At 41.3% G+C, this 15,278-nt stretch overlaps 1 protein-coding gene across 4 annotated transcripts in view; it reads left to right on the top strand.

The window, feature by feature from the left end:
- Positions 1-15,278, top strand: part of CPPED1 (calcineurin like phosphoesterase domain containing 1) — a 65,645-nt gene that overhangs the window by 30,698 nt on the left and 19,669 nt on the right. The window lies entirely within an intron of this gene.

Here is a 15,278-nt window from a genome sequence, read left to right as displayed (position 1 = left end):
AGAGAATTCTCTGGCTGTCAAATGCTTCATAAATTCAGCTGCTTCAGTATTTAAAGTTTTAAAATGATAAAGGTCAGCAAATTCAAGTTTCAGTGTTCTCTCCTGTTGGGGTGTGACAGGGAAATCTGTGTTCCTGTATACAGCCAGAGGAGGAACAACAGACTGTGTAGAAGGGTGGGTTACAAAGTTTGACAGTTACAACTTTCAAACAGACTGGTAATATTGTCTGTTTTAAGAAGACAAATGCTTTTCTTGGAAGTGAAAGAAAATGTGATGTTACCAGTTAACAGGTGGTCTGGAAAGCAGATCAAAGCAGTGTCTTATATTTCTGAGTCTTGATAAGAAGGGCTGCACACCACCTTCACTACATAGCTGATGGCGCAACAATCCACCAAGTGAGCTTGCAAACCATGCAGGTTTGTGCTCCACTTGTCTGAGATTGTAATTCCTGGCTCTTGTTTGCACAGCAAGGTTTTGAGCATATTAGACACCTTTCACTAATTCTTTCAGTGTCCCACAAAGTGGACTTTAAAACTTTAGTTGTCAAATTGTTAATCAATTTGACTTCTCATTATTTATAGGCTACAGACTTCTTTTTGACCAGAACACAATTTTAGTGCTAGAGCAGGAAGGTATAAGAGCCAGCAGATGTAAGCTTGATGAAATCTACTATGTAACACCTCAGTAGCTTGATCATAATGTAAAGTCTCCCTTTAAGCAGTTGTTTTACTGGTTTATGTTCTTCCATTAATTTTCAGAGCACAGGTTTAACCCAGAATCATAAAATAATCTCTTCCTAAGAATCATCTGGTCTTCTGTAGCAGAGTGTTAGTAAGCATTTCAATTAAGACTTTTCATTTGTGTAAGCATTTTAAATATTCTCTTCAGTATCCCTTGTTAAGGGGAAGAAAATTCAGGGAAAATAACAGGTGTGCTGCATCCTGTTGAAAAGGATCTTTAACCTATTTAAATAATCTATAAATTAATGAAACATAGTTAATTTAGGCTGGAGGTTAGGAAGTTCTACACAGAGAGAGTGATTGCCCATTGGAATGTGCTGCCCAGGGAGGTGGTGGAGTCACCATCATTGGAGGTGTTCAGGAGGAGACTTGATAGGGTGCTTGGTGGCATGGTTTAGTTGATTAGGTGGGTTGGATGACAGGTTGTACGTGATGATCTTGAAGGTCTCTTCCAACCTGGTTTATTCTATTCTATAGTCAATTGTACCTGGATATTTCTCAAAGGCTCATAACACAACGTATAGTTCTGACTAGTTTTGTCTATACTGACTTCAAACAATGTTGTTCTGAGGCTTTTCTGTTAATAAAGTGCCAGCTACAGAGAGCCAGCAGTCTTCTGACTTCCCCTGGGTACTGCATGGCTAGGTACAATTAATAAGTCTTTCTTGTGGCAGTTTTTGTGGTATTTCCCCTCTCCCCCTAATAATGGATCTCTGTAGTCATTATTGTGCCTTTCATCAGTGTATGCCTCAGACTTTGGTGATATTTTAAATGCCAACTTGTCAGTTTTGCAGAAGGTTAGGATCTATTCATCTTGCTAACAAACGTGCAAGAGGAGCTGAATGGATCATTTCTGTGTGATGTATGTGCTGTGCTTTATATAAATATATGAAGCTGCCTCATGCAATTCCCAAGAAACTGCCAGAAAGAACAGTTTATTACTCAGTGATCTTAAGGGTTTCTACTAGCCTAAACAATCATGTGAATACCTCACTAGAGCCACTGTGTTTTAATTGGTCTAATAATTTCTTGTTGTTTGACATGATGGCAGCATCAGCAGCAGATTCAACTCAACCCATGATGATTGGCCAGTGTCTGTCTCTAATCAAGACCTCTCAATAAAAAGGAGGGAAGGGGAACCTGCAGATTTTCCTCTTTTAATATGTTTTATTATGGAGTACTAAGTGAAAAGTTTATGATGACTGTTCTATGGAATGTACTGAAGCAGTGTTGAAGCCCTTTGCAAAAGAACTCCAAGAAATCTCAGCATTCCAGCAGCTAGAAGTGATGAACAGAATCCTGATCAGCTGGGAAGCAATCAGGCACAGCACTTGGAATCCATTACAGATGTCATTAGAGAACGAAGTAATCAGTGCCAGTATCTTGGTATTTAGTTGCTGATTAAAAGTAGTTTGTACTCTGAATATTATTTTCAGAAGTTTTTCTTGATTACATAATCAAGAATAGGGTATCTATTCCTGGTGGCACTAATATTGTGGTACATACTCATGAATTTAAGCAATACTTTACAGTGCAACTATGTTACTGAAAATAATTTCTCTTAACTGGATACTCACACCTAGATATGCTGTGATAATGACAGAAGACTGTGTTAAGGTAGGCTACCTTAACTTGGTATGGCAAATGGTAGTCTGCAAAATGCAGACTGCTGTTGATTGGATAATGTGTTTGTTTCACTGCATTTCTCTAAAACTCTGGACATCTATTTCTAAAAGTGTTTATTCTCACACTGAGTTGGAACCTTCTGCTTTGTTTTATGAAAACTTCCCATGTTGTTCCATTAACCACTACCCTTTGATGCCAACAATCCAGGCAGCATTTCATCCAGTCAGTTCTCCACTCATCCAGACTGTAATGAAGTTACTCCAGAAGGTTTTGATGATTATAGAGAGGTGCTTCACAGTAACATCAGCCAGATCTTCCAGTGTTCTTGGGTGCACCCTTTCAGGGCCCATGGATTTGCTGGTGCTGTAATTTTTTGAGGAGATACTTGGCTGAATCCTGTTTCACTACCAAGATTTCCTCTGCTCCTTTAACTCTAGGAGAAAATGTCAGTGAAAACAGGCAAAAGCAGCACTGAGTACCTGTCACTTGTCACTGCCTCTCTCAGCAGTGGGCCTCTATTTTCTTCCTTATTCAGTAATAGTAGAAGGTTTTGCTGGCTGTCATGCCCCTTGCCTAGTTTTAGCCCTCAATGAGCTTTGGTTTTCCCAACACCAGCCCTGCATGCCCAGGTACTTTTTCAATATTCTTTCAAGTCTGTCTTTCCTTCCATCTCCTTTTTATGACTTTGTTTTCCTATCAGTACTCAGCATTTAGCCAAGTCAACTTCCTGATAGTTTACTTCCCTTTTCTCCTGTCATCCCCGTCCCTCCCACCCCTTTCCCTCACTCTCAGGAAGTACCATTCTTGTGTTAGGAGGAGCTTGTCTTAGAAGACATATCACCTCCCTGAAACTGCTTTTCCTTCAGATCTGGCTCCCTCACAATCCTATATACCAGTTCCTTGAATAAGCCAGTCTGCTGTCTTGGTGTCCCATATCTGTTCTCAGGATCTTGAACTCCATTTTGTTCGCTGCTACAGCCAAACCTGCCAGAGATTAATACATCCCCTAGCACTTATGTGGTTGTGAGTGGCAGCACTAGGAGGAGGGGGCCCTCCCTGGCCCACTGTTGTCTAGAGATTGTCCCAACCTCCCTGCTGGATTGTTGTCAGGAGGTGTCGGGGGGGTTAGTCTTCTAGGAGAGCCAGGGTCTGTGATTTGTAGACTTTTTCAAGTTGCTTCTTTGCCCTTGTTGAGTGGTCTGTAGCAACCCCCCACTCTTAGTGGCTGACCTCTCCTGTAATCCAGACTCACAAGCTCCACAAACCTGGTGTCTAGTCCATAAAAGAGCTCCCTCCACCCTTAGGGCAAACTGCCCTGCTCTCTTGCTTGCTTGTCATTCCCATTTCAGTTCAGCATGAAGTACTCTATTTCCTTCTTCGTCCTATACCTGGAATGTAGTTTGGTGTTCAGGAAGCAGCTTCTGCATTTCACCACCATTTGTTACAACAGCAGAGAATTCAGATGTTTGCAACCAAGGTCACCCTGCTGAGACAGGGTGAAACATGGAGAAACACTGACTTGTGAAGCTGAGAATCCAGCAGCTCTCTTTATGGGACTGAATTCCTTCAGAAGAAATTGTTTCACTGCACTTCTTTAATGACGCTACTGCTGTCAGGAATTTGATAGGCATCAGCTCTAGCCAGCAAAGTCCTTTGTGATGTAGCTTTAGATGTAGCTTTAATTATTTTTCTTTAATTGCCCTGCTTACATGGGTGAAAGAACAAGACAGCAAGTCTCCTGCAAACTTTACTTAGCTCTAACAGTAATAAAATGTAGCTGTTTAGAGCCTAAATGAAACGAGACTGTCTAGTAATGTGTATAATTAAAAAGAACCCTGACAGAACTTGATGAAGTTTGATCTTTTGGCAATATGATAATGGATCAGTGAGCAAGTAATGTTTATTATTGCTGGTTTAGATTCATTTGTGTGTGTATGTTAATTAGAACACATCAAAACCACTAGAATTGAGTATTACAGCACTTGAAGTACACTGTGATACTTGTACTAATTTCTTTACTTAAGTGAAGGCATAATCTCTAAAATACACATTTCCTGCCCAGGTGCTGTGTAATCTGACATCAGCCTTTTCAGTCAATTAAGTCCAAATCCAAGTCAATTTTTCTTCTGCCTTTGTTTTATAGTATATAATTGTTTAATTAGAGGCTTCAAACTGTTATTTATAACACATTTCTGAAACACTTCATTCTGGTGAAGGAACCTTTAGCTCTGCTAAACTGAGTGCAAACAGCACCTGACAGGTCAGAGGTGTGGATGTTGTGCTCTATTTCAGAATTCCTTTGTTTTGCTGAGAGGTGTAGGGGGTAGGAGGATGCCCACATCACATGCCTCTGCTATTTCAAAGGACTAATTTGAAGGATCCACCTTCTTTTTGTACCTATTTGCAATGAGCAAATCAACCTAGGCAGCTGTGTAAGTGAGACTACGTTGTCGTATTTCAAATCAACTGAATTCCAATACAGGAATTCTTTTGACAAGCTTAGTGAATTAGTCATGGTGGCGCTTCTTTTAATTTGCCTGCCCATTCTTTCATTTCTCTCATTAGCTTCAGAAGCAATTGTCCATCTTCTTTAATCACAAGAATAAGCACTTGTGCCTATTCATGCTTTCTTTACTAGTTCCCAGGTTCTGCTGTTGTATGACTTGTTTTTAATAGATTTTAATTCATTTTATAGCTATTAAATCTATTTAAGTGGGTTTGCTCATTTCAGACACTTTGAATATTTTTATTTCTTAAAACTTAAGGGAGGAAAGAGATTATTATGCTGCATTCCTCCTCCTTGAAGAGGCTGTGTGAAAGGAGGGAAGCTGCAAGGAGTTCTTTTCCTGTTTGCAGGAGTTGGAGCTGCTTTGTGCCATTTTGAAGCTCAGTAGTGGCCCTGAAACTGGTCCACCTGGGGGGGTTGTCCTACAGAAAAGAACAAACTGATATACATAGTTCTTACAGTGGCTTTTCCTTCTTTTCCAGAAAATTTGGGATATTTGTGGCCTTTCCTCCTATTATTTCAAGTGTTTGCAGTGCTGTTGTAGAGGAGTCCATGAGAAAGGACAGTAGCTTTGTAGCATGTGTATAATTACAATATGAATTTTGTATCCAGGCTAATGAAAAGTCTTATTAAGTTCTTACATTATTAGAAGTATTCCCCTAACATTAGACAGGTTTGCCATGTGTGTTCAGTATGTTCTCTTTACTTTCTTTGTTGGGCTGTAGCTGGACTGTAAGATCTTCCAGGATCTTCTCCTCATGATTCTGCTGTGCTATCTATTGTATCTTCCGTCCTGTGAGCACAACTAAAGGTGCCAGAAGAACTTCTGGACAGAAAGCAGGGGCAGATTTATGGAGCTGGACAAGGTTAGGCTGCAGCTAAAGGCAGTTGTTAGAGTCTGAATGTCTAAATTGCAGTTGAGCTACATATTTTTTCCCATATCTGTCTGTAAAATTTAAGAGTGCCAAAAAGAATAGCAGTGTTAGCAACAACTGCTGTTTAATCCAACAGAGATCCATATGCTGAGGCAACATAGAAATACATAGTCATATTTGTAGTATAACTTTAGGAACTCAGCAGCAGGGAGCAACAGTCTGCTGGTCTTGATGTAAAAAGCAAACTGTGCTGTGCACTGACCTGCAGAGAGATGGTTCCTGTATGTACAGTGTTCCATAGTCTGCTTGTAGGTGCATTACAGCCAGTTACAGGTGTACATTGGCCAGTATCTGTTTAACCCATGGCAACCCCCTAATCCTTTGGGAATGCCATTTCATATGCTCATGTTGCCAAAGACCTCCCAAATATTAAAAGAGAATGTTAATTATCCTGGGAAATTAGAGAGTGGTCACATCTAGGTGTGAATGCTGTTGCTGCCCAGAAGCATAGTCAGAGGAATATTGCTGTTGCTACCTGCAGGCCACCAGACCTACACTAATGTTCTTTGGGCAGACTTTGCAATGCTGCAGTCCTGGCCTACTGGGCTTGTTACCAGCTTGTTAGAGGAGCCTGCTGTGTGAGCTGGAGCTTGGGGCCAGGTACATGTTGTTATTGTGAATAGGACAGGAGAGGCCTCGACAGTAGAGAGAGAAGCTGGAAAAAGAGGTCTCCAAACAATCAGCAGCACATTGATGGTCTGTTACTGGTCGTTGAGGCAGTGTACCTCTGAAAGTTAGAAAAAGGCTGCTTTAAACAAAGCAGCATATTGAGCCCCTGCCTGTCCTGCTCCCTGTCCACTGCTTCCAGGGTTCCTAACTTTTGTGGGAACATCTTGCCTGCCTGCCAGCCAACTCCACAATTGCACACAGTGCTCTGTTTGTGTATGCATCTCTGGTGTGCGTTTCTTCCCCCACAAGTTCTGCGTATTTTACTAACACTGTGAAGCAGTAAAGCAGATCAGCTCAGTTCCACTAATTATGATTTGGGGCAACACTATGCTTTGAGAAAAGCAAAACTGCTGGCTACATGTCTCCTCAAAATTATGTACCCTATCCTGCTTTCCTTGCAAACAGTGTTTTTTCATGTAACAATCCAGGCGATGGCATGCACCAAGATTTTCAAAAGCAGGTGCCAAATATTGGGATTCAGAATTCATATTGAGGCAGCAATTAAGGAACATGATTTCAAGTCTGCGCTTCTCTGACTTCTGCTTGGCAATTTGATGATCAGCATGTAAGATAAGCTGGGCATACTGCCTTTGGTACAGTCAGTACTTCTTAGAAGGCCTGACACGTATGCTGCAGAGAGTGAAGTTACATACCTTTGGAATAGACAGCTGCAGAGCTGAGGAACAGCAGAGCCGGTGGCTCTGGTGTCCAGGCAGCAGTATGGCTTCATTTCTGTTTAATCACTGTAACGTTTGAAGGCATCCCCTCTCCTGAGAAAACTGCTAAATGGATTATCTTAAGCCTTTTTCCCATGCCCAAATTTGATGTGCAACTGCCACAGTCCTCCATATTTCTGTCTCTTGTCTCTGTTAGATGTTGAGTGCATTAATATGACTTCTTCTAAAAGTGATAATAAGTTATGCAAAAGATACTAAATCTTAAAGCATTGGCTGCAGCATGGAATTGATTTGTTTGGTTTTCTAAATTGGGGGAAAGAACATAGCAAATGTTACTAGTTCAAAGCAATTACTGTTTAAAGCCCATCGTGAATGTTCTACCCTCTCTTGCCTACAAAACCAGTCTTGGGCTTCACCAGGGAAGCCCAGTGAAAACTTGTTTTCAGTAAGCACTGAAGTTGGTAACCCCCAGAAGGCCTGCTACTTGTCTTTCGGTTTTGAATCCACAGGAAGGGAACACTGAGATAATACTGAGTTTCACACCTGTTATGGGTTTAAGAACCATAGAGTCCAATCGTCCAGGGACTAGATAGCCCAGGAGGTGGACCAGAAAGTGTAATCTGTGTTAATTTGTTTCCATAAGCCTGCAACCCCTTTATAAATGGACATTTCTGTCTGTTCTGCCCCTTCTCTCTCCAGGCATTGTGGTGGCTCCTATCTGGTTTGCAAGTGAGTAGGGCTTTGAGCTGGCAAGCTAATTTTCTTGCTGGGCAGTTTGGCCTGGGGGGGAGGGAGGCAGTTCTTGAGGCATTTTGGCCTGCTGCATTTAGTGAAGGGGAGCAGTTGTCAGCCTGTTTGGGAACATTGAGGCCTGGTGTTTTGGCCTGGTGAGGCTTTGGCAAACCCCAGGTTGGAGAGAACTGGGCCAAGGCTGAGTATGAATGGTGTATGTTTTTGTACTGCTATATAGAGTTATGAATAGTACTTCCATTTAACTTTCCAATTCTTTCCAATCTTGTGTGGAGCATTTGTCTTTTACTCCTTTGGGGAGGGGTAAGAGCTTCTGTCCACTCAAACCCAAGACAACAACTCTTGTATTTCATAAAGTCCACAGTCATTTCCATGTGACTGTTCTGCCCTCTTAGCAAATATTTCATAGGTGTTTCTGTGCACACTTGTGCACTCAGGACTATTGTTTTGTAGTCAGTATGGCCTGATGGCCTTTCTAGTAGGCAGGCTGCTGTACTTCATTGCATCAGGTATCAACTGGCTTGTTCACACTTCAGTAACTGAGTTGTTGGAGGTTTGTTTCTGGTGGGTTTTGAACACGAGGTGTGATATAAAGGTAATGCTGAAATCTGCATGCAGATGCATAAGCTGCCATTTCTCTGTAATTTAGTCAGTTTGCAAATGTATAAATGCCAGGTCTCATTCGAGTTCTTAATGTTACATACAGCAAATTACTAAGACATTCTACAAAGGAAGAAAAATGCTTAATATCTTTTCCAAAAACCCCCAATTTTACCACAGAAAATCTGGCTGTGAGCTGCTGTTTTTAAACCACCATTAAATAACCCATTTTGCAAAAACAAAGGAACATTAATTAAAAAAATATATGTACTGCCAGATAAAATGAAGCTCTTCTGTTAGTCCTTCAGGGAAGTGTGTAGAGAGGGAGAGATTTTGTAAGGCTTTTAACCAAAAATATTACAGTTCTTTAAAAACTTCCCTTGCTCATCTGTAAGGCAAGAGAGTGAGTGTTTGATTTGTCCTTCTAACAATCATATGAGCAGGTTAGAAAATGGGGTCTGAAACTATGGTTCCAGCTTTCAAAATGCCTGTCAGCAGGTCACCTGGGCTATGTTTGCTCTCTTTTGCCATATGTGAACTGGCTGCTTGGTTTGCTAACAAAGGCAAGTTTGTGTAGTGCTTTTCAGGTCCTATCAGCCTGGCATATCTGGGGGGAGGCAGCTGTGTTCTACTGTCACATGCAGTTCCAGCAGAATTGTCAGTTAAATCCCTGTTCCTGAACCACAGAATGGTAGGTGTTGGAAGGAGCATCCGGAGATAATCTAGTCCAACTGCCCCACTAAAGCAGGTTCACCTAGACCAGCTTGCACAGGAACACGTCCAGGTGGGTTTTAAAAGTCTCCAGAGGAGGAGACTCCACAACATCTCTAAGCAGCATGTTCCAGGGCTCTGTCACCCTCAAAAGAAAAATGTCTTTACTTACATATAGGTGGAACTTCCTGTATTCTACTTTGGCCGCATCCTCTTGCCCTCTGCCCTTTGGATAAAATTGATAAAACCCTGTCTCAGACCTCTCATTTCCCAGTTAAACAGCCCTGAGTCTCTCAGCCATTCCTTGCAAGAGAGATGTTCCACTCCCATAATCATGTTTTTAGCCCCCAGTGCACTCTCTGTAGTAGTTCCCCCTCTTGAACTGGGGAACCCAGAACACAACACAGTAATCCAACTATGGTCTCACTAGGGCAGATTAAAAGGAGAGGAGAACCTGCTGGCCACACTCTTCTTAAGGCATCCCAGGATGCCATTGGCTTTCTTGGCTTTGAAATGTTTATACTGAATCAGGCTGTAAGTAAACATTTTATTCATTGACTACAAGGTGATCTTTCAGTAAATGTGTCACTGACTAATCAATGCTTGTTGTGTGCTGTCACCTGAAATAACATGAGCAGTGTTTGAGTTTTACTTTGTTTCCTAACAGTAAGGTAGCTTAATCTGAAGAAACTTTCTGCATCCATTTCTTTTGCTGTTGTACACGTTCAAAAACTTTGATATGCCCAGTAGGATGTAGCCCAATCCAGCAAGGGTCTTGGCTATTTTCTTCTCCAAACTCTTGCACTAATGTTAATGAAGTCTAGGAATGTAGGTAAGCAGCACCTTATTTGTCAGATATTTAATAATGTGCATTTCAAGATATGTCACTATAGCTGCAGAAATAAACAGTTTATAGTAATTATCTGATTCTAGTAAAACTTAATGGAGCATTCTAAGACTCCAAACTGCTTAGTGTGAAATTCAATTTGCTCTAATCAGGCTGAGAGTAGGGAAGCATGAGAGATTCTCCATGCATGTTTGACAATGTATTACACTGTCACATTGCAAAGAAACCATTGGGCTGTCAACAGCAAATATTTAATCTTCAGCAAGTATGTGTTTATTTGTATTTTAGACCACAATCTGTAGTCCAGCCCACAGCTGAACTAAGGAATCTCTCTATGTAAATCTTTGAGATGTAATTAATTATGATTATCTCAAATCATATGCTTGTATGATAAAAGTATCAGCACTAGACTCAGTACTAGTACTGAAAATCTAGTACAAGCGCTGCATTTTATCTCTCTCCTATACAAAAATGTATATATATGTGGAAGCATAGTTAGTCCAGTTATAAATTTTTTTTCTTGCTTCTTTCTCAGCCCAGAAAGCTGTAGTTTAGCCTATCATATTCTCAGCTTTAGCAACTCAACTCCTACCTATGAGTATTTGAAAATGCACACATGGAGCAGACATCCACAGTGAGTGTATTTGGCACATTGCACAGTAAATACATTGTGTTAGAATCTTTGTTGCCTCTGTTTAATTTTCTAGTTGTAAAGAGTAACTTGCACAAAGTCAGCGTAGGTATGGCCCATCGAAGTCATCAGAATGGTCTTGCTAGTTCGTGTGCTTTTTACAAAGCACATTCCCAGGGTTTTCTGTCTCTGAATTGTAAAGGATTTTCTTCTTCCTTGGAAATCAGTGGCAGAAGATCTGGCCCACGTAATTTTATCTCAGTCAAGCTGAACCAAGTCTTTTCCAAACTGCCAACTCCTGTGTAGTCAGTGGAGGGTAATGTCGTTTTAATGGGTAGGAAGTGAGTAAGAGCATCCAGTTCCTGTCTGTGTCTCAGGGCAAGCTGTGCTATTGCTCTGACCATAGTGCACCACCTGTTTGTGTTGTAAAGTCTTCTCTGAACACCCCGTAGCCAACAAGAGCCAGGAGCAAAGACACAAACTGACAAAAGATAGATTGGGCTAAGAAAGCCCCAAGGATTCTAAGGAAGAAATCCTGGCTGATACTAAGTGCCTTTTCACTCTGCAGTTGTTCTGATTGCAAAGATTTTGTAGGTCCAGACAATGCCTTAGACATCAGGAAAAGCAAACCTCTTGGTAATTCATTGTACCTACTTACTGCTAGTGTTGCTCTTTAACAGGTGAGGACAGTTTCATCAGACAAATGGATCCAAGCTAGAGGAGAGTACATTTAGATGAGATGTTAGGAAGTTCTTCACCATAAAGGTGGTGAGACACTGCTACAGGTTGCCCAAGGAGGTGGTGGAAGCCCCATCCCTGGAGGTTTCTAAGGCCAGGCTGGAGGTGGCTCTGGACAACCTGATCTAGTGGAAGGTGTCCCTGCCCATGGCAGGAGGGTTGGAACTAGATGATCCTTGGGGTCCCTTCCAACCCTGACAATTCTGCGATTCCGTGTTACTCCTTACAAGAAAATACGGCCTCAAAAAGCTGTAGAATTCTCACAGGCAGTCATTTGGAGGAAGCCTGGAAGATTAAAGTCCTGTGTCTCTTAAAAATGGAACTGTCATTGGAAACAGGACTCTCATACCTTCCGTCTGGTTTTATGAAGCTTGTTGCTTTAACTCCTGTGGTATTTTTTTCCTGCTTGTGATTTCATCAGAACAGACCCAAAGGCAGTGATGGTTTATGCTATGGCAGCTCTGTGTAGCTAGGAGTAAGGATAAGAGCAGAGTTGTGCTTAAGTGAAGCATAATGCTTATTTTCACAGCAGAAGGTGGAACAGTAAACGCCATGAATTATGTTGTTAAGTGGGCACCTGTGTGGCTGGCACTCAGAATAATGTTGCCATTAGGTTTAATGTCACGCACCGAAACTCCAGGAGCAGTTGATCCCCTAAGCGGATTCTGTGTTCACTTTGGGGGTTTTGTCATTGCTTTAATGCTGTAATTGTTAATTATTAGCTGAAACTGGAGTTTTCTTCTTGCTTCAGTGCCTGAAGTTAACAAATATCTTTTATTTTTCACCAAAATTCTTTAGTGTAATCACTTTTTGTGTCTCAGCACAGGTTATTACTTCTTTCTAATGTACTGAGAAATCAGTTGCTTACAGCTGTAGACAAATGAGTATTTCAGTTCCTGCTTTTCAGTGCAACTAACGAGATGAGGATCTCTGTGAGACTGAGTACTCAGTTTGTCCAGCAGTGAATAAAGTCGCCTTTTAAACCCCATCATCTTTTTTTGCACATCATAAGATTGTTTTCAGGCTACTTGAATGTTAGAAATACATATGTGTGAAGAAGAGAGAGGAGACATTTTAGCTGTAACAGCACAGACTAACCAGAAAAAAAAAAAAACAATTCAGAAAATGCCCATGCTGGGTTAATTAAAATTGATCAGCTTATTCTTGCATCTAAGACTGTGGAATTGTTCATCGTGGCCAGCGCTGGAGGGGAAACTTGCAAGTTTAAAACAAGAAACAGAAGAAAGTACAGACTAACAAGAGCAGCAGTGAGGCTGCACTGGGTGGCCTGATTAGATTTTTTTCTGTGCCAGTGCCCTATTTATTACCACATTTTTGTAGGATCCTAGGGAAAATGGAAAGTGTCTTTTTCTAACTGTTCGTGGGCAGTAAAAGAATCATTGATTTTATGGGATGATCACACGTAAACAAATGAGAAGAGAAGAGTTTGGCTGTGACAGCTAAGAGGAGTTGCATGTATTGAGATGGTAAAGATTAGGAAGGAAGACAGCACAGTGAGGAATCATGTCAGAGCTTTGGGGTGGGAAAACTTCTGCATCAGTGCTGTGAAGGGATGCTGGGTTACATTTGCGAAGATAACAGAAAACTCTGTGCCGTGAGATGTGACAAGATTTGAGCTTAGCTAAACTTTTATTTATGGCAGCACATAAAAATTAGATGCAGCAAAGATGTGACTGCAGAAGGAGCCTGTAAAATAGTCTGATCTTGATGATAGCATTGGGTTGGGGTTTGTGCTGTCTTCCAAGTGACAAGCACAGCAGTGAGGCTGTTACTGGGTAGGAGGCTCAGTTGAGAGACCTTAGAGAGGTTATGTAGGAGCTTAGTTGTAGCCCTGTTAAACTGGAGCCAACAGCCAGGTATCCAAAATGACAGCAGAGATGAAAGGCCATCTTGGAACAGGAGATTATGATCCTACAGAGGGGTTAAATGTGTTTCACAGGGTACTTACAAAAGGAGCATCCTGTGAATATAGCCTTGGGCTCCTCTCTTCTAGTCACTAGAAAGTTATGGAACACTACTAGGGAAGGTCTTCTAGATGGCTTGGAGAGGAGTAGAAAAACTACAGAGAATCAAGAAAACAAACAAAAAAGGACAAACATCTCAAGAACAGGAAAGTGCACAAAATAATTAGACCCTTTGAATCAAGCAATTGTGATGCACTGTGAAGCCCAGGAAAAATAAACAAATCTCTCTTTTGTTTCTTTATAACAATCGTGTGACTGCTTCCAAGAAGAATTATTTTGTCTTTTGATGTCAGAATAATTCTCCTGATATAATAAATTACAGAAGGGATGGCCCCAATGTATTTATGAATTCCGTTCTCATCAGTGGGGTTTTGACATTTTTTATTTTGCTTGTAGCAGATTTGGTTAATGTTTCTATCTGAGATTTTGTAGAGGATTTTAATCTTCAGTCAAGCTCTTACGTGTTCTTGGGTTAAATGTTAGGCAGACTGCAGTTTAATCAGGACTTTTCAAGTGTGTTGCTCACATCAAAGCTCATAGACAATCTTCTTTTTAACTTTTTCAAACTGAGAATTTGTGTTTTCCTTTACAAATTGAATGTTTGCAACACCTCTAAGTTTGGGACACTCTTAAGATATGTTGCGATACTAAGACTGAGTGATTTAGAAACTCAAGAAAAGATTGTGCTACATTTCTACATATTAAATTGGCTGAAGACATATCTTGGGTAGCTTCATCCTAGAAGTGCCTGTGCTGGTCCTCAGGCTAGGCAGAGCGAAGCTGATGCAGAGACAGACCACCATGACTTAGTGCAAAGCACAAGTGGGGCTCTAAGTTTGTACTCTGGATCAGTTAGGGCCCCCTTTGCCAAACCTGTAGAGTCAGGTCCACATTTTTAATGTTTGCAGCAAACCATGACACAGTATTGTCTGTGTCAAGAACTGCAGAACAGGTAACCAGACAGGTACTGTTCTGGCTTCTGAGAAAACCCATCCCCAAAAGAAGGTTTAGAAACCGCAGCAACATCAGTGTCACAAGCTGAGCTGCAGCAGTTCTGCTCTGCCCCCAAGTCAGCCTGTGCCAGCCAGATCCTTGAAAGTGACTTTTCAGAAGACCTTTGGAAAGTAGAAGGTCCTCTGAAATGCAGTGTCATCACACAATGCTGAGTAGCTGACCTCTGATGTATTTATGTGAATTTATGACCGATAGGTTTGACTGTTAAAAATTATAGTTGGATTACCTCATTATAACTTCCATCTCTTAGACAATAACATGAATTGGACATCCAGGCCAAAGCCCTCACCATTCACACCAAACTCATGCCCCTTTGCAAGGCCTGACAGATTTCTCTTCCCTTTGGGGGCAGTACCTCCTAACTGGCACAAAACCCCCTGGGGACAGCACTCCATAATAGCATTATAACCTCCTCCTTTCCCTCTCCTAATTCATATCAGTAGAAAAATGGTGCTATGGTTAATGGTTAATTTGTCATTTGTAATACTTTTGGGGGGAAAATTGAACATTGGTGGAGGTTACTGTAAGTCAAGAGTTGCCTCATGCAAAAATTCCTATCAGCATGCATCACAGAGAGCAGGTTTGGGGTAGACAATACTCCAGGCTGCTTTTACAGCTCATGCATTAAAAATACCGATCTGAACACTTGGGTATAGAGGTGCTCTCTTCTGGGGAACACCAAATAAGCTGTAACTGTGGATTAGTAGCTAAATGATTATTTCTTTGGCAGAGTATTTTGTGAATTCTGCTGACTGAAGCCAGCATCAGCAAAAAGTGCTCTAAAAGTACTTTCTTGAAATGTGCTCTTTCAGGGAGCGAAGGCAAGGTTGTCCTGACTCCTTTAGCAGT

Source organism: Dryobates pubescens, chromosome 4 (genome assembly GCF_014839835.1).
Source record: "Dryobates pubescens isolate bDryPub1 chromosome 4, bDryPub1.pri, whole genome shotgun sequence".
Taxonomy (NCBI): Eukaryota; Metazoa; Chordata; class Aves; order Piciformes; family Picidae; genus Dryobates; species Dryobates pubescens.
The sequence above is the reverse complement of the archived record's forward strand: the minus strand, read 5'-3'. Positions and strand labels throughout refer to the sequence as shown.